General features: G+C 37.0%; 1 long non-coding RNA gene and 1 pseudogene across 4 annotated transcripts in view; one reads left to right on the top strand and one right to left on the bottom strand.

Annotated features, from left to right (window-relative positions):
* Positions 1–25,050, top strand: part of LOC122206335 — a 43,909-nt gene that overhangs the window by 15,670 nt on the left and 3,189 nt on the right. For 2 of the 4 annotated variants that reach the window (XR_006196421.1, XR_006196418.1), the window contains exons 2-3: positions 23,064–23,158; positions 23,581–23,709. This is a non-coding gene — a long non-coding RNA (uncharacterized LOC122206335). Of the gene's footprint in view, positions 1–5,154; positions 6,465–18,489; positions 18,638–23,063; positions 23,159–23,580; positions 23,710–25,050 lie in introns of those variants that run through there. The other 2 variants (XR_006196420.1, XR_006196422.1) reach the window with 2 other exon arrangements.
* Positions 22,841–22,930, bottom strand: LOC122207511 (annotated as a pseudogene).

Here is a 25,050-nt window from a genome sequence, read left to right as displayed (position 1 = left end):
CAGACGTAACTTGAATCGATCTTCTGCACGACATATCATAGTGAAACTGGCAAAATACAAGGATAAAGAGAAAATTCTGAAAGCAGCAAGGGATAAACATGCCCTCACATATAAAGGGAAACCTATAAGACTCGTGACTGATCTCTCTTTTGAAACTTGGCAGGCCAGAAAGGCTTGGCACGATATCTTCAGTGTGCTAAACAGAAAAAATATGCAGCCGAGAATCCTTTATCCAGCAAGTCTGTCATTTAGAATAGAAGGAGAGATAAAGGTCTTCCCAAACAAACAAAAACTGAAGGAATTTGTCACCACGAAACCAGCCCTACAAGAGATCCTAAGGGGGATCCTGTGAGACAAAGTACCAGAGACATCACTACAAGCATAAAACATACAGACATCACAATGACTCTAAACCCGCATCTTTCTATAATAACACTGAATGTAAATGGATTAAATGCGCCAACCAAAAGACATAGGGTATCAGAATGGATAAAAAAACAAGACCCATCTATTTGCTGTCTACAAGAGACTCATTTTAGATCTGAGGACACCTTTAGATTGAGAGTGAGGGGATGGAGAACTATTTATCATGCTACTGGAAGCCAAAAGAAAGCTGGAGTAGCCATACTTATATCAGACAAACTAGACTTTAAATTAAAGCCTGTAACAAGAGATGAAGAAGGGCATTATATAATAATTACAGGGTCTATCCATCAGGAAGAGCTAACAATTATAAATGTCTATGCGCCGAATACCGGAGCCCCCAGATATATAAAACAATTACTCATAAACATAAGCAACCTTATTGATAAGAATGTGGTCATTGCAGGGGACTTTAACACCCCACTTACAGAAATGGATAGATCATCTAGACACACAGTCAATAAAGAAACAAGGGCCCTGAATGATACATTGGATCAGATGGACTTGACAGATATATTTAGAACTCTGCATCCCAAAGCAACAGAATATACTTTCTTCTCGAGTGCACATGGAACATTCTCCAAGATAGATCATATACTGGATCACAAAACAGCCCTTCATAAGTTTACAAGAATTGAAATTATACCATGCATACTTTCAGACCACAATGCTATGAAGCTTGAAATCAACCACAGGAAAAAGTCTGGAAAACCTCCAAAAGCATGGAGGTTAAAGAACACCCTACTAACGAATGAGTGGGTCAACCAGGCAATTAGAGAAGAAATTAAAAAATATATGGAAACAAACGAAAATGAAAATACAACAATCCAAACGCTTTGGGACGCAGTGAAGGCAGTCCTGAGAGGAAAATACATTGCAATCCAGGCCTATCTCAAGAAACAAGAAAAATCCCAAATACAAAATCTAACAGCACACCTAAAGGAAATAGAAGCAGAACAGCAAAGGCAGCCTAAACCCAGCAGAAGAAGAGAAATAATAAAGATCAGAGCAGAAATAAACAATATAGAATCTAAAAAAACTGTAGAGCAGATCAACGAAACCAAGAATTGGTTTTTTGAAAAAATAAACAAAATTGACAAACCTCTAGCCAGGCTTCTCAAAAACGAAAGGGAGATGACCCATATAGATAAAATTATGAATGAAAATGGGATTATTATAACCAATCCCTCAGAGATACAAACAATTATCAGGGAATACTATGAAAAATTATATGCCAACAAATTGGACAACCTGGAAGAAATGGACAAATTCCTAAACACCCACACTCTTCCAAAACTCAATCAGGAGGAAATAGAAAGCTTGAACAGACCCATAACCAGCGAAGAAATTGAATCGGTTATCAAAAATCTCCCAACAAATAAGAGTCCAGGACCAGATGGCTTCCCAGGGGAGTTCTACCAGATGTTTAAAGCAGAGATAATACCTATCCTTCTCAAGCTATTCCAAGAAATAGAAAGGGAAGGAAAACTTCCAGACGCATTCTATGAAGCCAGTATTAAATTCCTAAACCAGACAGAGACCCAGTAAAAAAAGAGAACTACAGGCCAATATCCCTGATGAATATGGATGCAAAAATTCTCAATAAGATACTAGCAAATCGAATTCAATGGCATATAAAAAGAATTATTCACCATGATCAAGTGGGATTCATTCCTGGGATGCAGGGCTGGTTCAACATTCGCAAATCAATCAACGTGATACATCACATTAACAAAAAAAAAGAGAAGAACCATATGATCCTGTCAATCGATGCAGAAAAGGCCTTTGACAAAATCCAGCACCTTTTCTTAATAAAAACCCTTGAGAAAGTCGGGATAGAAAGAACATACTTAAAGATCATAAAAGCCATTTATGAAAAGCCCACAGCTAACATCATCCTCAGTGGGGAAAAACTGAGAGCTTTTTCCCTGAGATCAGGAACACGACAGGGATGCCCACTCTCACCGCTGTTGTTTAACATAGTGCTGGAAGTGCTAGCATCAGCAATCAGATCAAAGGCATCAAAATTGGCAAAGATGAAGTCAAGCTTTCGCTTTTTGCAGATGACATGATATTATACGTGGAAAATCCGATAGACTCCACCAAAAGTCTGCTAGAACTGATACATGAATTCAGCAAAGTTGCAGGATACAAAATCAATGTGCAGAAATCAGTTGCATTCTTATACACTAACAATGAAGCAACAGAAAGACAAATGAAGAAACTGATCCCATTCACAATTGCACCAAGAAGCATAAAATACCTAGGAATAAATCTAACCAAAGATGTAAAAGATCTGTATGCTGAAAACTATAGGAAGCTTATGCAGGTAATTGAAGAAGATATAAAGAAATGGAAAGACATTCCCTGCTCATGGATTGGAAGAATAAATATTGTCAAAAATCAATACTACCCAAAGCTATCTACACATTCAATGCAATCCCAATCAAAATTGCACCAGCATTCTTCTCGAAACTAGAACAAGCAATCCTAAAATTCATATGGAACCACAAAAGGCCCCGAATAGCCAAAGTAATTTTGAAGAAGAAGACCAAAGCAGGAGGCATCACAATCCCAGACTTTAGCCTCTACTACAAAGCTGTAATCATCAAGACAGCATGGTAGTGGCATAAAAACAGACACATAGACCAATGGAATAGAATAGAAACCCCAGAACTAGACCCACAAATGTATGGCCAACTCATCTTTGACAAAGCAGGAAAGAACATCCAATGGAAAAAAGACAGTCTCTTTAACAAATGGTGCTGGGAGAACTGGACAGCAACATGCAGAAGGTTGAAACTAGACCACTTTCTCACACCATTCACAAAAATAAACTCAAAATGGATAAAGGACCTGAATGTGAAACAGGAAACCATCAAAACCCTAGAGGAGAAAGCAGGAAAAGACCTCTCTGACCTCAGCTGTAGCAATCTCTTACTCGGCACATCCCCAAAGGCAAGGGAATTAAAAGCAAAAGTGAATTACTGGGACCTTATGAAGATAAAAAGCTTCTGCACAGCAAAGGAAACAACCAACAAAACTAAAAGGCAACCAACGGAATGGGAAAAGATATTTGCAAATGACATATCGGACAAAGGGCTAGTATCCAAAATCTATAAAGAGCTCATCAAACTCCACACCTGAAAAACAAATAACCCAGTGAAGAAATGGGCAGAAAACATGAATAGACACTTCTCTAAAGAAGACATCCGGATGGCCAACAGGCACATGAAAAGATGTTCAACGTGGCTCCTTATCAGGGAAATACAAATCAAAACCACACTCAGATATCACCTCACGCCAGTCAGAGTGGCCAAAATGAACAAATCAGGAGACTATAGATGCTGGAGAGGATGTGGAGAAACGGGAACCCTCTTGCACTGTTGGTGGGAATGCAAATTGGTGCAGCCACTCTGGAAAGCAGTGTGGAGGTTCCTCAGAAAATTAAAAATAGACCTACCCTATGACCCAGCAATAGCACTGCTAGGAATTTATCCAAGGGATACAGGAGTACTGATGCATAGGGGCACTTGTACCCCAATGTTTATAGCAGCACTCTCAACAATAGCCAAATTATGGAAAGAGCCTAAATGTCCATCAACTGATGAATGGATAAAGAAATTGTGGTTTATATACACAATGGAATACTACGTGGCAATGAGAAAGAATGAAATATGGCCTTTTGTAGCAACGTGGATGGAACTGGAGAGTGTGATGCTAAGTGAAATAGGCCATACAGAGAAAGACAGATACCATATGTTTTCACTCTTATGTGGATCCTGAGAAACGTAACAGAAACCCATGGGGGAGGGGAAGGAAAAAAAAAAAAAAAAGAGGTTAGAGTGGGAGAGAGCCAAAGCATAAGAGACTGTTAAAAACTGAGAACAAACTGAGGGTTGATGGGGGGTGGGAGGGAGGGCAGGGTGGGTGATGGGTATTGAGGAGGGCACCTTTTGGGATGAGCACTGGGTGTTGTATGGAAACCAATTTGACAGTAAATTTCATATATTAAAAAATTAAGAAAATAAATTAAAAAAAAATAAGTATACGGTAAGGTCCTGGAACCTGATTTTTAGTAGGCACCCTAAAATATTCTAATAATGATGGTGGCCAGTGATTCTCACTTAAATAGTGCTCTAGGCATCAATAATTTCTTATCTCCGTGGAAGAAATGATAATACCCACAGGACCAGGGGTTTTATTTATTTTTTTTTTTGGGGGGGGGGTGGACAGATTACCGAGATAACCAATGTGAAATCCTATAGTTTAGTGTTGGCACTTTGGAGGTGCCACATAAATGTTATCAGGAGTACCCCAAAGGTACATAGGTGTCATCTAACAAATCCATCCCCACTGCTTCTGCTGCCCCCAAGCATTAAAGCTTTCCTGACAGTCCATACCGTTGCTGCCATCAGCAGAAAATGCATCAGAAAATTATCTAAATGAGTGAATCAAATTTCAATGTCTTAAACATATCTGAAGAGGCAATTCATGAAGAAAAATGTACAGAATTGTACCTAAAACCTGCTGTCCTAAACCCAGTTACATACAAATGCTCAAACTCACCTATACCTCAGTATCTAGTCAAAATAACAGAAATGGCTTCAGTTATTTTAAGTAGGGAGAATTTAATACTGTTTCTCCAAAGTGCTGGAATGACTGCAGGAAAAATTAAGAGAATAGTTTTTTCAGTTATCAATAATGACAGAAGCCTCTCTTTTCTAATAGGATTGCAGGAGTGAATGGGAAAATTATGTTACTCAAAGCCTGTAATTGCTGTGTCCTTGATGTTGGAAGCATCCACTGTTGTTGTTGGAATGACAGTTCTGCTACTTGGTAGAAAGCTAAGATACCACCCCTCTACCGATACTGCTGGAAGTCCACAGACACACTCCACTGTTGCCCACCATCACCGATTCTGCCGGAGCCTGAGCCCATAAGAGCGATGCTGCTGAAGCACTGAGGTGTCTGCTCCTGCTGCCATATTGCCCTACCACAGCCACAGCAGGCAGACACGATGCTGCTGACGTTGCTGGACTGTCTGCTGCCACTGCACTTCACGGAACCCTCTACCCAAGCAGGACCTCAGGAGCTCATTCTTCTTCCGAGGAATCACCAACACAGGAGTATCTGCTTCTTTTTTCCTATATCTTCCTTTTTCCTACTTTCCAATATCTCTTTAGTGTCCCCCACTGGAAGAACCTAACCAGAAGTCAGCTGGCCAGGAATTCTGAGAACTGTGGTTTGTAGGCTTTTAACCTCTCGTGATAAAGAGGAAAGCACAGAAGGGACAGAACGTTGCTGAGATCCAACAAGACATCAGAACAACCTGCCATGTATCTCTTACTGGATAGGAAATAAGTCCATTTGTGGGAACTGCCCAGGTATCAAATGATCACAAGACTCTCTTTTTCATTCTTTCTTTAGCTGACCAGAGGAAGGATAACAGAAAATCTTAGGAATAAGGCCAATACATTTGGGATTTTGCAGTATGAGTTCATCAGAATTTAGGTTTTAGAGATTTTACCATGACGGTGAATATTTTTTAGTTGGAGTTTTCCAGCATAGCACATGGTGGTTACTTCCTTCAGGACTCACTTACTATCTGCAACCTATCAAATTAGTTCAGCCCAGGAAATTTTCTTCTCCCCGGAACTCTTACCATACTTACTTAGCATCTAAAATACACTATTTGGGAAATATTTGCTATGCAAATATATGCCTTCTGGAAAACTGGATCCCATGTCTTATGACTTTTTAAGATCTAATACCCAACAAAGGTCCTTAAACATGGTTAGTCATGTGATAAATGTTTGCAAGAATGATATTACAAAACAAATACAACTTAAATAAGGAATTTAAATAAAGAAAAATTTGGAATATTAGCTTTTCTGCTACATTTTCCTACTCCCCTCTCCTTTCTGAACTATGTGCAGTATATAACAGATATAGTATTTCACCCCTAAATACCTGAACATGTACCTCCCATGAACAAGTACATTATCCTAGATAACCACAAGATCATTACAAAGTCAAAAAATTTAATACGGACTCAATAACATTATATAAAAATTCCATACTCAGGGCTCCTGGGTGGCTCAGTCGGTTAAGTGTCCAACTTCGGCTCAAGTCATGATTTCCTGGTTCATGGGTTTGAGCCCTGCATTGGGCTCTGTGATGACAGCTCAGAGCCTGGAGCCTGCTTTGGATTTTGTGTCTCCCTCTCTCTCTCTCTGCTCATCCCCTGCTCATGCTCTCTCTCTCAAAAATTAACATTAAAAAAATTTTAAATCCTGTTCAATGTTTCCCAAATGTCCTTTATATCTGTTTTTCCCTCATCCAATGCAGAATCTCATCAAAGTTCATACATTTCATTGGTTATATATTTCCAGTTCCCCATAAACCAAAAGAATCTCTTTTAATCTAAAACTAGCTTTCATGATATTGACATTTTTAATAGTTTAGGTCACTGGACTATTGGACTGTCCCATATTTTGGATTTGTCTCATTACTTCCTCATGATTAAACACAGATTAAACATTTTTGGCAAAAATACTGCATAGGTAATGTGTAATTTCTTCTGAATCACATATGAAGGTACATATTGTCAATTTGTTCTACTAACGGGCTAAGCTCGACGATTTGATTAAGGTGGTATCTGCCAGATCATTTCATTAGAAAGTATCCTTTCCCTGTCATTTAATAAGCAATCAGTTGGGGGATAATTTGAGACCATGAAATATCCTGTTCCTTAACAATCTCTTATCAAGTAATTTTAGCATCCTTGATGATTCTTGCCTGAATTACCACATAGGTAGTACCAAATTGCTTATTATTCTAATACTATCATTTCTTCTATATATATTAACTGGCATTCTTCTATAAAGGAAAGTATTTCAGGATGCCTGGGTAGCTTAGTCAGTTAAGCATCTGACTCTTGATTTCGGCTCAGGTGATCTCACTCGGTTTGTGAGTTCGAGCCCTGTGCTGGGCTCTGTGCTGACAGCACTGAGCCTGCTTTGGATTCTCTCTCCCCTTCTTTCTCTGTCCCTCTCAGGCTCAGGTGCGCTCACACTCACTCTCTCAAAATAAATAAACTTAAAAAAAAATATTTCAATTCTCCTCCCTCATTTTTTGTTATCATCGTAGGTTCATATATCTTTAATCATATCATATTCCATAACCATCATTTTTCATGCTCAAAGCGTCCCAAATTTAGCCAGTGGGAGACTCAAAATTTGGGTTTGCATCCATGTCACATGTTCTCAATACTTTCTGAACACTTCCCTATCTTCAGGCACCAAAATATTCCTAGATTTACCTTATACTTTCTCTGCCTCCATTCTGGAATTATCCATTCTCAAAAGAGACCTGCTCCCTTTGAGTATTTAGGGGCCCAATTTTCTTAATGAAGCCCTTTAATTCAAGCTTTCAAACCCAATTTTGAGAAAGAATTTCTCATTAGCCACTTCACTGTCTTCACATAATTTCAAGATAGTATTGATTTGAAACTCAAACACTGACTGAAATGGTTCAAGAATGGTGGATGTTCTCAAATTTTCCCAGTCTGTGCTCTAAAAGGTCAGCAATCCAAATACAGGATAGAAAAGCAGAATTCCACTGTTACCTGAGAAGATATTATTAATTGTATCTACCTAAATTATGCCATGTGCATTCCATAAATAACAGTGTTTTATGGGTTCTTCCCCCCCTAATACCTCCAGTATGTCTTCAAATTGTGCTCAGATCCAGTTCGGTATACTATTCTAAGTATACTATTCTTCAGTATACTATTCTAAAGCAGGGATCAACAAAGTTTTTCTATAAAAAGCCAGTCAATAAGTATATCACGTTTTCAATCTCTGTTACAACCACTCAACTCTTCAATTGTAGCCAAATCAGCCAGACAATATGAAATGAACTGGCATGGCTATGTGACCAGTAAAACTTTTTTTTTTTTTTTTTTTTTTGGCAAAAACAGATTTGAGTTGTTTGCCAACCCTAGTTCTAAACAAAAGTAACAATAATTATAACATATGATAATAATATATAATTATATCTTACTTCTATTACTACAATTATAAATAAAATGTGATAGTCCTAGAACCCAAGATATTCACTTCTAATGTTTTGCTCTGCTTCCTTCCAATCTTTGATGACTGTTTTTGTTTTTTTACATAATAGTGATTGTCTCCATACATAGTTTTTCTCAGTATTTTCCACTGAATTTTATCATCAAGACATTTCTCCCTCATAGCAAATACTGATTTTCCTCTGCCCCATATCACTTCCACCCTCTGACTCCACCTGCAGTGGCATGGACAGCTTCCCATCTTGATTAGTATTTCTCTGCTTTTCCGAAGACTCTCTCCAAGCTCATAGGAGCTTGCAGAGACACCTCAAAGCCCATGATTCAACCCTCCTAAGGGCAAACTTCAATCAGAGAAAGACTAGAACTTGTGTGTAAGTGATCCTCCAGTTTCCCTGTTCTTTAATGTCCATTTTTACAATGTATCACGTTATATTCTCGGCATATTTTCTCCAGTTTATTAATATATCTCCATTTTGTTCATTAATGTTTTATATGTATTTAAGTATTTTATTGATATTGATGGATCTTCACTGCTTTGTTGGCTTTAAGTTGATAAAATCCTCTCCCGGACAGTGATTTTATATATATTCATTTTAACTTTGGGATCACTTAGTCAAGTTAACCAAAAACTATATATATGAATGCATGTATCTTTGCTACATTAGAAAAAGTTGAACTTTTATATAAATGAGAATTTAAATATATATGATGCTACAACTTTATCATACTGAAACTTCCTATCAAATTTAGGTGGACTTCCCAATGTTTAGTCTCTCTCTTTTTTTTTTTGGTCTTTCTTTAACGTCTCTCAGAAACATTTATAGATTTTCTTGATATAGAGGCCATGTGGTCTGGGTTAAGGTTATTGCTGGGTTTTTAATCTTCTTTATTGCAATTGCGAAATAAGGACTTTTCTCATCCATTATATTCTGTAAATTGTTTCATTCACAATTATTACCAACTTTGTAGGTTTACCTTGTATCTAGCTAAATTTCCACATTCATTCTGATACTATATAGAAGTACATGCACGTAATTGTGTTTTGTTGAGATGCTATCAACTATATACAAGGACTATATAGGGACAAGCTTTCTGAAAATCATTATTATAATGATTTAAATATTTTAAGAAGGCCATTCATGACCCATTTATAACAATATAATATTTTTTTGGTCTGCATTTTTTTTAAATTTCTGGTTTCATTTAATATGCTTAGACTCTATGTTAGCTTTCTGTATTTTATATGCTCTTATAAGTCACCCTAAGTAATTTCTAGAGGTTGATTTCTTTATTTTCTAACTATGAAAAAGAAACAGAAATTGGTATCTTTTTCAATACAAATCAAACATTAAAATGTACTTTTCTCCTTTACAAAATATATTCCCAAACAGCGCAGTGGCTTTTTTTCACTAGTTTGTTGATATTCCAATTTTGTTTATAATTTTTTATGACTATAGGCTTTAAGTGTTTATGTATTTATATCAGCTTATTTTTACTGCCTTATCAGCTTCAGACTTATAAGACCCTTTCTTGGGTAATAAAGATTTGACTCTTAGAACAAATGCCAGCTCTACAACTTGGATGAGTTACCAAGCTTCTTTGTGCCTCAGTTCCCTGATCTGTAAAATGGGGTCATGAGGTCATTAAGATGGCATATGCTAATGTGCATGCTACACATTCACATTATTTCTTATTTTTAGGCTCTTCTTTATTTTATATTGAGTACTTAAAATACAAATACTACCTACCCTATGTAAAAGAAAACATTTAAGTGATGACAAGGTTTACAAACATTTACTATGGGAACCAAGAGGAACCACCATATTTTATTAAAGCTAACATATAAAATTATTTTATGTACCATTATGAATAAAGACAAAATGTAAACTATTCATCTATGATATCCTCTCAAGTAACAGATATATGCCAAGTTCTAAGGTGTAAAAATGGAGGAGGCTGCATCTTAAAATGAATGATAAGCAGTAAGTTCAAATGTGTTTTCCTGCTGGCCAAGCACCATGTTAGCATTTTACATATGTTAGTTATTCTGCTACATCTCTCAGCTTTGGCATCACTTCACAGTTGAAGAAACTCAAGTTTCTCTAAGGTTAAGCCCTTCATTAAAAATTTTAATTGAAAAATCTATCAGATATGAACTACTATGCTAGATGCTGAAGATACAGTGATGAAAAAGAAGAACAAAATCTTTTCCCTCATTTATGAATGATGCGTGTTACTAAAGGGTGCTATGGGAGGCCTTCCCTATGGGAGTGGGAAGATTTAAGCCAGACCAGGGGCTCAGGGAAGGGATCTCAGAAGAAGTGGTGTTTAAGCTGAGATCCAATGGTTGAGTAGCCATCATCTAGAAAAATGTAGCAAGAGTGTTCCTGGCACTGAAAAATAAAAAAAAGTAAGTAGCCCAAGGAAGCAAAGAGTGGAGCTAGGATTTAAATCCAAATCTGAATGACACTAAATCATGTGGCAAGTTCACTTACTATCTATAAAAGCAAATCACACTCTGCCCCTGCACACTCCTACCTGCCCCTTGCCCAACATTTTCATACAGATTAATTAATGTCTAAGACAGCTTTCAAGGGGAAAGGTATAGGGCAGTCTAAGAGTTGGATTAGCTTCCTTTTTTTTTTTTTTTTTTTAAAAGGAAGGAACCAGGGGAGTTACCTATCTCGTCCCCTGCCACCACCTCTTCTACATCCTTAATATGCTACCAAACTATTCAAGGATGCCCAAAATGCAGCACCAAAAGCAATCAGCCCAACTAACTGGCTAAGAGAAGACTCTGCACCTATCTGGTTGGTATCCCTACAGGATTCAATAGAGACTCCTTGATCCTCATATAAAGCCCTAAAAGAGAGAGCAATTTGAGAGGACTCAGAGCTGCTGAAAGAATGCAGAAGACCAAGACTGCTCTCCAAGGAGCTATTCTTCCAGAAGAATGGGTGTTCACCTCAGAGAGCAAGAAGAAAGAGGGATGCAGGAACTCAGAGAACTAAGCCTGCACTTTAAACATGTGCCTTTGGTTGTGACACACAGATTAAAAAATCTTGTGTTTACCTAGTTAGGAGAACAGACGAATCAAAGACAATAGGCAGACACATTTACACATGCATTAGTACTTTTTTGTATTAAAAAAGTGAAATGTTGACATTCATAGCTTGATAAAATTTCAAATACCTTCCCACATCTTCCCTATCTGTCTCCACCTTTCCCTTTCTCTATTGAATTTGCCATTTCCTACACAGGTGCATTACAAAGGATGCCAAGCATAAGCCAACAGATGTTGCAGAAAAAAAAAACAAAAAACAAACAAGAAGAAAAAAAAGCGTACCGCTTCTCAAAAACAAAGATATGCTTTTTAAGTGGACTGGGTCATGTGTATTAGACTCCACATTGATATTTGAATTTATTTGTACATCACCACCTCTCAATGGGGGATAAGTTTGTTGCTTTTGCCAACAATGAAGGGAAAGTTAATATATTTGATTAGATGTATCACTGGAGGTGATTAAAGGCATCAATGGTAGCAGAGAAAGCCCTGGACATGTGTAGTCCAATCCATCTTGGAGAAGGCAGTTATGCCAAACAGTGGAGCCCAGGTGTGATGGGCAGGCTTTCCTATGATCTCAAATATCTTCAAGACAACAGAACTACAGGGACTTGGATGACTCATATCACCCACATAAGACAGAGAATTTTGACTCACCTTTCTATGTTTATCTGATTCCATTCTTCAATTTCGAATACGTGAGATCTTTTGTGCCCGTGTTTGTCACTGTGCACTATACTGGTTGAAAACTCCAGAAATAGATTTCTTTGAAGCAACTTCTCAGTTACTTTGAAGTTTACAAAATAGAAGTATATGATTGTTTCCATTCTCACTGACTTGCTGTCCTATGACAAAACTGACCAGTGAGCAACATTCCCTGATCATTGTATACTGAAGTTAGATTGATCCCGCCACGTTTTCTTCATGTTTCACTGCAATATGCTTTGAATTCATTGTTTAAAATACCCTGACAGACCTGTGTGTCATTTTAGACTAAGTGAAATCATACATATCATTTATCCCAAAGAGAACATAATACTAAGATCTAAGGAAAAAAGCAAATACCTGTAGAACTATATAAGGACTCACTACCGTGTGATAAAACCTTCTTAGGTTGAAAGAATAAAAGTTATAGGTGGAATATAAGGGGAATCCCAGTAGCTGATCCCGCTGACATGGCCGGTTCTACTGCTACAGATGGAGATGCATTTCCCCTCAAATAAATGACTAACTGAATTTATGCCAAACAACAGATTTCATTCTAAGCAATTGTGAAACAAATGCGTTTTGATTCTTTTCATTAGTTCAATACAATCTTTTCCCTGGTTGCAGAGAGAAATAACAATTAATTTCTTTGGGCAGAAGCTGAGAGCTAAGGGTTTCTTTCTCCCGCTAATCCCTTCATAATAATTACAGATGCATAGAAATATAAGTGAGGTAGAACTGCTTGCTTGGAACATCTGGATAATGTGAAGAAGTCATGGAAATTCTTTTCCTAAAGATGTTTAAAAGCAGAAATACCCATGTGACCTGTATGTTATAACTCATAATAAAAGGCACTGTAATCTATTCATCCTGAAATGCTTCTGCAATTACCAGGTTCTGATATATGATAAAACCTCATTAAGGTTTTTGTTTTGTTTTGAGTGTAGAACATGATGTTCTGGACAGGGGACTAGATTAAATGGTCCCCCAAATTCACTCCTATTTCTACAATTTTAAAACAGTGGTAAGGAAAGTAAATTGTCATGTTCATTAGGACCAAAAAAAAAAAAAAAAAACAGTAAAAATGGATTTGTGACCTAATTTAGATTGTCTGATTAGATTCATCTAGTTTATCACACAGTCACATGTGGGGTCCATTTTGTCTGGGTAAACTTTCTCACCAATGAGAATTTTAATTTTCTTTCAGACACCTTACAGTCTCAGCATCCTTGAATTATTTGAAGATGCATGTATACCAACAGATCCCTGGAACTAAAGGAAGTGTTTTCCTTTGCATTGTTAAGAAAACAATGGACGTTTTTCTAATGCCAGCATTCACTATTGCAGTAAGGTATTTGCTGGAAAGAAAACATTAAGCAACCGCTTTGATCAAAACTGGTATTTGTTGCAGGAATCATGGAACAAAATCAACAACAGTTCATTTGATTTATTTATTGCAGATGTGCAGAGCATTAAACTTCTTATTCCAAACGGCAATTTTACTGCTCAGGGCACTGTCGTTATTCGCAGTATAATAGTGCACTCTGCAGGATTTCGTTTCTAAATGCAAGATGTGTTAATTATGCCTTTGAGAGAGACAAAGATGGAAAAAGGAGAGAGAGAGTAAATCCTAAGAGTGTTAGAGAGGCTGAGGAAAAGAAGGCACAGTCAAAAAAGGACATTTGAGATAATGGTCTAGAAGCCCTGAATATTACCTAGCCCAGTTTACCAGGATAGGAAATAACTTAATTTGAGAGAGAAGAAGAGTTCTTTTGATTGCAAAGTACCCTGTGCCATACATTTTAAGAGGCTGAGTTTGGCAGAGTACAGTTCTATCCTCTAGGAAGAAAATGACCAATGACCTGTACACGAAGTTATCTGGGAAAAAAAGTAGATATAATTCAGTGCAAGGACTTCAAATTGGTATCTTCTTTCTTTCCAGCTTTACTGAGGTTTAATGGACAAATAAAATTACAGGACATTTAAAGTGCATATTGTGATGATTTGATATATGTATATCATGAAAGGACTCCTCCTATCTAGTTAATTAACACATCCCATCACCCTCATATATATGTTTTGGTGACAACATTTCAAAACCTACTCACTTGGCAAATTTCAATTATGCAACTATAGTCATCATGTTGTACATCAGATGCTCTGAATTGATTCATCTTACAGCTGAGGCTTATAATCTTTTACCAACTTCTCCCTATTTCCCCTACACCCCAGTCCCTGGCAATGAGTTTTCTACTCTCTAATTTTCTGAGGTTTTTTTTTTGTGGTTTTTTTTTTTTTTTTTTGGTTCCACATATAAGTGATACCATGCAATATTAGTCTTTTTCTATCTGGATTATTTCACTTAGCATAATGCACTCAGAGTTCATCCATGTGACCACAAATAGCAGCATTTCCTTCTTTCTCATGGCTAATATTCCTGTGTCTCTGTGTGTGTGTGTCTGTGATACATCACATCTTCTATATCCATTCATCCATCAATAAGCATATAGGTTGTTTCCATGTCTTGGCTACTGTGAATAATGCTGCAGTGAACATGGTAGTGCAGACATCTCTTTGAGAGAGTGATTTCATTTCCTTTGGATATATACCTAAGAAGTGGAATTGCTGGATCATAGGGTAGTTCTATTTTTAACTTTTTGAGCAACCTCCCTACTGTTTCCCATAGTGGCTGTGCCAATTTAGATTTCCAACAGTGATGCACCAAGGTCCTCTTTTCTCCACAGCCTCACCAACACGTGTTATTTATCTTTACGATGACACACATTCTAACATGTGTGAGGTGATATTTCATTGCACTTCTGATTTGCATTTCCCTGATGATTACTGTTGTTGACCACCTTTCCATGGACCTGTTGGCCATTTGTTGGTTTTCTTTGGAAAAAAAAAAAAAAGTCTGTTGAAGTCTTCTGCCCATTTTTTAAAGGGATTGTTTGTTTTTGCTATTGATCTGTGAGGGTTGTATTAACTCCTGATCAGGTAGATGCTTTGCAAATACTTTCTCCCATTCAATAGGTTGCCTTTTCATTGTGTTGATAATTTCTTTTGCTGTGCAGAAGCTTCCTAGTTTGTTATCATCATGCTTATTTTTGCTTTTGTTGCTTTTGCTTTTGGTGTCAAATCCAAAAGATCATTTCCAAGACCAACGTCAGGACGCTTACTCTGTACGTTTTCTTCTAGAATTGTTGTGGCTTCAGATCTTACCTTCAAGTCCTTAATCCATTTCCAGTTAATTGTTATGAGTGGTGTAACATACAAGTCCAATTTTCTTTTTTGCGTGTGAATATCCAGTTTTCCCAACACCATTTATTGAAGAGACTATCCTTTCCCTATTGTGTATTTTAAACAGGTTTCATCTTAAGTGTTAACTTTGATCAATTAGTGTTATCTGCCAGGGACATTGGGGGAAATGGAGTGGCATCCCATGTGCTATGCATTTGTCATCCCTTGATAAGTAAAAAGAGTAATGAACTGGTAGTCAGAGGTTCCATATTCAAGTTTCAATCCTATTATTTTGTTATAACTCCATGCCCTGGAAAAGTGTTCTAAACTTAATAAATATATGCTAGAATAAAAACTAACTTAATACTGAGAGGGCTTCAACTTAGAATGGCAGTCAAGTCTGCAGAGTACCTTGCCAGCACTGGTCTCATCAAATTCTACCACCACCTCTGTGGAGAAAGAGGTACTACAGCATGGCAGCGTGGAAAGAAAAGCAGGGAGAAGATAATATAGATATGGATATTAATTCTGGCTTTTCCATTTAGCTTCCTCATTTTTAAAATGAAGTTTATAATAATAACAACCTCCCAATGAATGTAAGAATATCCACTTTGGAATGTGGCACTGCTGCTCCCTTTATCAGAGCTGGCCTTGTGACTTACCTTGGCCAACAGAGAGAAATAATAGTTATGAATATGAAGCCTAAGCATTAAGACAACTTGCAATTTCCATCCTCACTGTCTTGGACTCCTGAGACCATCATGCTATGAAAGTCCATCTAGCCTAGTAAAGGTTAAAAAATCACAGAGAGGAGAAATGAAGTGCCATAATTGGCTTCAGCTGACAAATACATGATTGATGTCCTCTTGGAATCACCTGCTCCATTGGAGCCACCAGATGACAGTAACTGCATGAATGATTCCCAGTGAGACCACGCAAAGAAGCACTGAGATTGTACATCTACAGAATCATAAGAAATAATAAACTGGTATTGTTTTATACCACTAAGTTTTGCATAGCAATAGGTAACTGATACAAGCACAATGCCTACCTTCTAAAATTGTAAGGAGGACTAAATAAGATAATTATGTAAAATGACAAAAACACAAGAAACTGACTAAAGGGTGGAGAGCATTATTAGCCTCCTGCTTCATAGGTGAAATATCAGGCTTACCACAACTAAGCAGATTATTCAAGGTCACACTGCCTTTAACTGTGAAGCAATGCCATACACAAATTAAAATCCAGAGAAAACTCAGAGGTCATACTTTGTGGCTCACCACTCATTAGTGTGACACCTCTGTTAGGCTGTTTTTCTGTAAAATGGGGCAGTAATCACACTTGCCTGATAGGATTTATGTGAGGGTTGATAGAGGTAATGAATGTGTATCAATTAGCCCAGTGCCTGGTACGTAAGAAGCATTTAAAAATTAATATACAATTATTTTAGTGAAGGTTTCCACTTTAAAACATCAATGAAGTTTTTAATTGCTCCTTTTAACAAATATTACCACTGAGTAGAAATTTTATGGGCCCTGAGGCCAACATAGGGTTTCATCCCAGTCAAGGACACAAACAAGATTAAGAGCATGTGACAGCTTGCAGTTAGGAAGTTCACACCACAGAGTGGTGAGTTTAGGGTGTCATATACAGAGTCAGTGTACAGATGACCCAATAGACAGACCTGGGTAGACATGGTTTTCTAGAGTACAGCTATGAATCAGAGTTAGAATTTAAAGGGGTGAAAAGCAATAGATTAAAAAATCATCTTAAACTAAGAAAGTGGGGCTTATCACTCAGTGAGTTGCCAACAGTTTATCTGAGGTAGGACAAAGGCTGTTGGCTTGATGCCTTCTTTTCAAGCATAGTTGTGAGCATGTGCTATTAAGAGTTAGGTTCTGTGTTAGTTCAGAATATCAAAGAACCAGACGCCAAGATGTGATTAAATTTGCAAGGAATTATTAGGGAAATACTTTCAGAGAGAAAATATGGAGAGTTACAGGGAATGCTGGGAAAGCCATCAGACCATGATACAAGTCTGACCCCAAGAGATGGAGAGAAAAGGTTTGGTAGTAGAAGCATTCTAGACTACCATGCTCTCTAAGTAAAGTTTGACAAGATCTTCAGAGAGTCCTTGGGCCAAGGTTGTCCATCAGAGAAGTTCCAGGTCTCCCAGGAACAGGTTTGCCTTAGAATCCCTGCCAAGTTCAGTCATTGGCTGGAAGCAACCATGGGAAGCATGACATCTGTACAATGTAGCAAGAGATTTCAGAACACAGCATCTGGGGCTCTGTTCAATTACATCTTCCATAATTGGAAGCCCGCAAGGAGTATTCCAATGGCTGCCACAGCCCACTAGGGAAAAACTGGGTTGAACAGGTGCTGTGTCCACCAGGAAGTCACTGACATTGCAGCACGAGAATGTGCTTTGATTGCAAATATAAGGATGATAAACAAGTGACAAACCTACTCAGAGACCTGTTCTTAGTTTCACTGAAGAAGAGAAGGTGTCAGGGACTACAAGCAGTTTGTCTCTAAGATATTGGTTTTACTTCAAGTGACATGTCTTTTTGCAAAATTGATAGAGATCTTTCCAGAGTTGGTTGAATAGAGTGTTAAAAAGGTATCAGTAAAATTCAAATGGATCCTCTGACATCTCTGCTAATAAGAATAACTGCTGCTCCACAGAGAAAAGTGAAAAGAAGCTGAATAGGTGTTTGAAATCAAAGAATCTTTATCATCACCCATACTTCAAAGAATGCTATTATGATATGCAGGGGATTTGGATCTCTGAAAGCAATCAAAGAGTTACTGTGTTCTCCAAATGAAATTATATAGTATTTTAATATTGACAACACAAATCCATTTATAATTTAATTCATCAAGTAAGTATACTTGCTCCTTCTTCCCCACCTCTCTCATTCTCTATTTTTTATATTCCCCTTTCAGCCCAAGTGAAAAGCTCCGCAACAACCAGCTAAAAGCTGGTGAAAACCACGTGCTAATTTCAAGAGTATACTATCCTGTTATTTCTACCAATTTGGACGTTTCATTTCTCTAAGTATTTATCAAGAACTTACTATGTGTTCAAGCCCTTCCTCTAGATACAGGTGGGAATAAAGATCAAACCACAGTCCATCTCCTCAGAATATTTTCAATAGGTACTGAAGATCCTCGAGTGCAAAAGGAAATGCTTTTTATCTCTAGAACTGTCATATAATGTGGTACAGGTTGTTCACTGCTCAAAGGTGCCCAGCAAGTGGAGTGAGTGGAGGTCTGAAATTACCCATGTTCAGTTCATCAAGCTATGCAACCTTACACACAGCTAGGTCTTACAAGAGAAAGTGTGCATTTGTCTAATTAGCACAAAGTTGCCATTTGACTAATGATACCCTGAAAATAGTTCTGAATCTTAAATGAGCTCAGTCTGCTGCATTTAATAGGAACACAATATTGAATGAGTGAAACGATTATGCATCAGAGAATGCAGTGTATATTCTAGTACCCAAATTCATGGTATAGAAAATAGTTTCTTAGATACCAAAATATGGAGAAACTGCCATAAGATATATTATTCTTGCAAGACTATCTTCCTAGCAGAATCAATTCTCAAATATATACATGGATGATTCACAATACAGATCACTGAAAAGGTCAGAACAAAAGACACTGAGTTTTGAATGGAAATTGGATGACTTCTGGGATTTGGCAAAATTACCATCATAGTACACTTTGCTCTTTCTCATATTCAAACAGATATGTACACTCTAATAGTCACTGACTGGTAGCCAGAAAAGCAAGTCCTAGATTAGGAAGATGAAGTCTAACCAGGGAGAAATGCTTGTCAAAAATCAATCTACCAAAGAAATACATCACTGACTAATAATCACATGTAGTAAAATGGGAAAGAAAAATGTATTCCCACAGAACTCCAGGGAAAGGGTGACTGGCTACATTGAACTCTCTCCAAATAGAAGCAGGTAGAGCTGGAGACTGAGTGGGATGAGTCCCCAGGTGAGAGAGATCAATGACAGCAAAGCATGAGATACGGAGCCCAACAATGGTAGATGTAGCAATAACAACATCCCATGTAGGGAAACCCTAATCAAGAATCTCTCAAATGAAACCAAATACAATGTAGGTGGTCATCACATTACCACATTTATTTGTTATATATACAATCTAGATGAAAGTAAACATGAAGGGTTCTGTAAGGACTGTGGCTTTTATTGTGAATGAAGATCGGAAGCCATCAGAGGATGTTAAGCAGAAAAATATTGTAAAGTGGACTTAGAATGTAAAAAGTCCTCTGGCCGCAATGTGAGCATTTAACTGTAATAGGGCAAGAGAAGATGTATTATATGAAGGCTGCTTCAGTAATCCAGGTGTGACATGGTGGCTTGGACCAGGATAGTGACCGTAGAGGCAGACATACTACATATAAATGTGGTATATTAGGTATAATGTCAACATAGATGCATTGAGTTAACAAAACCATATTTTAAATGAATTTATATGAAACTGTAGTTCTGAAACCACCTGTCTCTATTCTATCAATGCCTTTTCCCTTCACCCCTTATAACTGGAGAGGATTATTATCCTTTCCTGAGAATTTACTTGAGCCCTTAAAAAGTGATAGTTTCAAGGCTTAACCAGATTTTTCACACTTGAAAAATAGACAATGTAAAGCCACTGGTTTTTTTCTCAACAAGTCAGAAGAGGCATAATTTGGACAGGGTAAGGTGAGAGAACAAATGGAAATAAACCAGCACAGTTTTGCATTATGATTTATTGTCCAAACCAGGATACTCTCGAGGGATAATTTAAAGTTATATGTTTTTTTTAAGTGATTTACTGTAAAATTGGTTTCATTATATTGTTGGACCTTTAAAATATTTTTATTCAAAATTACTTTCAAAATATAATTCTTAAAATTAAAGTATCAACTTGGGGCACCTGGGTGGCTCAGTCAGTGAAGGATCTAGCTCTTGATTTCTGCTCAGGTCATGATCTCAGGGTTCATGAGATCAAGCCCCACATTGGGCTCTATGCTGACAGCACACAGCCTGCTTGGGATTCTTTCTCTCCCTCTCTCTCTCAAAATAAATCAATAAACATTTAAAAATAAAGAAAATTAAAATATCTACTCCTGTAAATGCAGATAAAACAGTATTTATTGTAAAACTTCACTGATTGATGTTGTAATCAAAAGAAGTAAAGATAACATGAGTAAAATAATTATTTTGGCGTAGATTAATTTAATCAGTTTCTTAGCCATAACAATCCCTAATTGTCTTGTCACTGGTATTTGTCTCAAAGTTGTTTTTTCAAGATGCTCTTATTTTTTAACTGTTTAAATTCAATTTCACACACCATTTCAATAGTGCATTTTATATGTATGATATTTAAAGTTGTTGACACTTTCAGTTGACTCTTCCCTGTAGACCATAATTTTTTTAATTGAGAAAATCACTCTCTGCAGACATTGAGGTATCTGTTAAGCTGAAAACAACTTCTCATAAGTAGATGTTATTCCCCATTCTAACTTATTATCTTATTGATCTGTAAATATCTCACAACAAATACTTTTATAAATAGTGTACTTTTGCTTCCATTTAGATACTTGTCTTCATCTAATCTCTATGATTTTTTTTAGGTATTTTGTATACTTTGCCAAATTTAGATATTACAACTTTGTAGCCCTTTTCAATTTCATATCATCAGCATCCTAGTGGAGAATGTAGATTTTTCCAATAAAAAAGTGTCAAAGTATTCTTACCATCTGTCAAAATATTACACATGTAATTATCAAATTTCCAAATGAAATAATTTACACCAGTACTTCTCAAATTTTAATGTAAATACAAATACCCCAGGGATCTTATTAAAACAAAGACTATGATTCAGGGTGTGTTGGAGCTACAGTTCTAACAAGCTCACAGGTGAGGCCAATGTTGCCTAGGACCACACTCTGAATAGCAAAACTGAAATTTGGGTTTTTATTGTTTTTTTTTTTTTAACGTTTATTTATTTTTGAGACAGAGCATGAATGGGGGGAGGGTCAGAGAGAGAGGGAGAGACAGAATCGGAAGCAGGCTCCAGGCTCCGAGCTGTCAGCACAGAGCCCCACGCGGGGCTCGAACTCGTGAACCACGAGATCATGACCTGAACCGAAGTCGGACACTTAACCGACTGAGCCACCCAGGCGCCCCTGGGCTTTTATTGTTTTATCCATTCAGTTTTTCCTTTCCTTTTTTCAAAAAATTTTTTAAATGTTTATTTTTTTTTAATTTTTTTTTTAACGTTTATTTATTTTTGAGACACAGAGAGACAGAGCATGAACAGGGGAGGGGCAGAGAGAGAGGGAGACACAGAATCTGAAACAGGCTCCAGGCTCTGAGCAGTCAGCACAGAGCCTGACACGGGGCTCGAACTCACGGACCGTGAGATCATGACCTGAGCCGATGTCAGACGCTTAACCGACCAAGCCACCCAGATGCCCCGTAAATGTTTATTTTTATTTTTGAGAGAGAGCACGAGTTGGGGAGGGGCAGAGTGAGACGGAGACAGAGAATCTGAAGCAGACTCCGAGCTGTCAGCACAGAGCCCAACTCGAGGCTGGAACTCACAGACCAGGAGATCATGGCCTGAGCCGAAGTCAGATGTTCAACCCACTGAGCCACCAAGGCGGCCTTCCTTTCCTTTTTGAGAGATCAATTTCACAACGTCTTCTTCTCTGAAATTTGCCAAATACATAAAAAGCTACAGTTTTTTTTTTTGGCATTCGTGTGTTAAATGTTCTGATTAAAGATTTTCAATTAATTTTGAACAAAATGCAATCAATTTATTTTTTTAAAGCAGTTTAATACCATCACCATCATAAAACATTTAGTTTGTTTTCTAGTGCTATTCATTGAAAATTCAAACATCTCTGACTGATGGTGAGTAACTAAAAGAGGTAAGCATGCTGAAGAGTTTTTAAAAATTTAATACCATCTTCATTACAAAATAAAGTTGTAATTTGTTTATTCTAAGTGGATACATATGACATTATTTTGATATCTACAACTTCCATTTTGATTGGTTAAATAACACATTTTGTTTAGATGCGGTTATAAACTATGCATGCACCACAACCAATTTCAAGTACATTTCTGCTCCAGGGCCTCTTAATTTAATAACATTATTTTTACCACCACACTGTGTGCCAGTAAAATCTGTGTTTGTTCCTATTTTCTCCACAAAATATTTTAAATGATGACATGTTTAACTTTATACTAGTATTCACAATACTGTCAGATGTCGTAATTTAGAATGATTTTGATCCCATTAATGGGAATTTAAAAATAAGCTATTATTGAATTTATCTACACTTGATCTTAGCCAAAAGGCCGAGAAGCGATATTACTGAATTTATCTAAGTTCGTGTTCTACTTGAAACACTTGACACTGAGGGGAAAAAAACATTGTTTAATTCTTTGCAAAGTTTTTCTGCTAGTGAAGCTATCCTATTAACAACTATCAATTTACTTTTAGTGTATTCACAGGAAAAGCTGGAATCAATGACAGAAGAAACTAATTTAGAACTGTCATTTGATCTAAATGAAAAGTCATGCTTCACAGAATAAAATGTAAGTGCTCTTTCTAAAGCTGTAGGTTTCCAATCATTGTTAACAGGGTAGTCTTCTTAAAGTAACTATTAAATTTTGAAGGAGAGGCTGATGCTTCTTTACCATACTTCTGACTCTTGGTTTTCACATGCTCATTAATATTATGACAACCCCCATAAATAATTTTCAACAAAGTCTCATGGAAGTTTCCCATTCATCAATATCTTAAGAAACAGAAATTCATATTTAATCTCTTTTAAATATACTTTTTTTGCTTTGGCACATTGCAGCCAACAATTAGAAAAAAATGTTTAAAGCCTAATGAAAAAAATAAATTGTTGTAGAGTTCTCATGGAATAAATGACAAAAATCACTGTAGCAACACATTCCAACAATTATTTTCCATACATATTTCACATATATCTAACTTCTAATTTTTGCAGGTTTCCCAGTGTGTGCAACTAGTGGCCAGATGCTTTGTGTATCCAACATCCCAAAGCAGGACCACAGCAATTCACCAAACAACCAGAAGAAAAAACAGCAATAAGCAGTTCTTCCATCGCTACCTAAAAGTAGGTATTGGTGGTCTCTAGCTTCTCCTAATAAAGTGCAGTCTTGCTCACCAGCAAGCACTCTTAATGCTATCTTTCAAAGGAAGGAGATAGGGTGTTAGTTACTGGCCATGTGGAAACGGCCAGAAAAGAGAAATAGTGAATATGAAAAATGGACCAGTGATGATTTATGATTTATGTGTTTATGAGTAAGAACTCTGTTCACTACATATGCATTGCCCACTTAACATGATAGAAGCTGGAAGTAAACATGAAATCAACCAAATGCAGAGTGCTTATTTTAATGCAGTGATCAATAACACTATGCTTAAAAAAATAAAAACTCTAGGACAAACGCTAAATGAAACTGGATACCATGATTAGAGCCATAAACCATGACTGCCATAGGCAAAACATGAGGTACGGTCATTCTAATTATAAAGTGAAGTACTATCCCTACAGGAAGAAAAACCGATCTCTCAACTTACTAGGGCAGTTAGGAAAATGTTTTTCTGGTGCCTTAAGGATTTAGATGGAATGCAGTATCTTTGTTTATAAGACAAATTTGGCCTGCAGACATTTTGTTGGCTTACACAGACTTGTTTTTCATTTGAGTTACTTGCAAAAAATTAAATTGGAAGATTTCACGTAGAATTGCAGTTGAGAGAAGAGAGAAATAGATAAAGATCTGACAACTCTGAGCTTGTATTTTCACATACTCAAAATGAGATATAATGTCACAGAGCCAGGTTTTCTTATAAACTCAAAGAGCACCACTTAGCTTGTATCCAAAGTGAAATTAATACAAAAGAATTGTATATGAAGCGCCTGGGTGGCTCAGTCAGTTAAGCATCCAACTCTTCATCTCAGCTCAGGTCATGATCTTGCTGTTTGTGAGATCAAGCCCTACATCAGTCTCTGCACTGACAATGCGGAGCCTGCTTGGGATTGATTCTCATATTCTCTCTCTCTCTTTCTCTCTCTCACCACTCCCTCAAAATAAACTTTAAAAAAAAATACGAATGAATTGTACCCATGTAATACAAATATACCACCCCCTGGAATTGAGCAACTCCTAAGGTCCCAATATATACAAAAGACACCTTTAGAAGAAATAGATAGCCTTCAGTTTGCCATACCCCTACCCAATTCAACCAATCAACTTCATTACTTGGACATATGAACAACAGAGCTGGTTACCTCTGGTTTGGAGTATATTCTTCCTAAGAGTTCTTTCTGAAAAGTATTTGTCTGATTTTATAGTTAGCTACTGTACAACCAAAATAATGGAGAGATGAATCTGCAACTCTTAGTGGTGGAAAATACCTGCACTATCTTATGTGTTTTCAGTAATAAAACCAC

Source organism: Panthera leo, chromosome E1 (assembly GCF_018350215.1).
Source record: "Panthera leo isolate Ple1 chromosome E1, P.leo_Ple1_pat1.1, whole genome shotgun sequence".
Classification (NCBI taxonomy): Eukaryota; Metazoa; Chordata; class Mammalia; order Carnivora; family Felidae; genus Panthera; species Panthera leo.
This window is presented reverse-complemented; position numbering and strand designations above follow the sequence as displayed.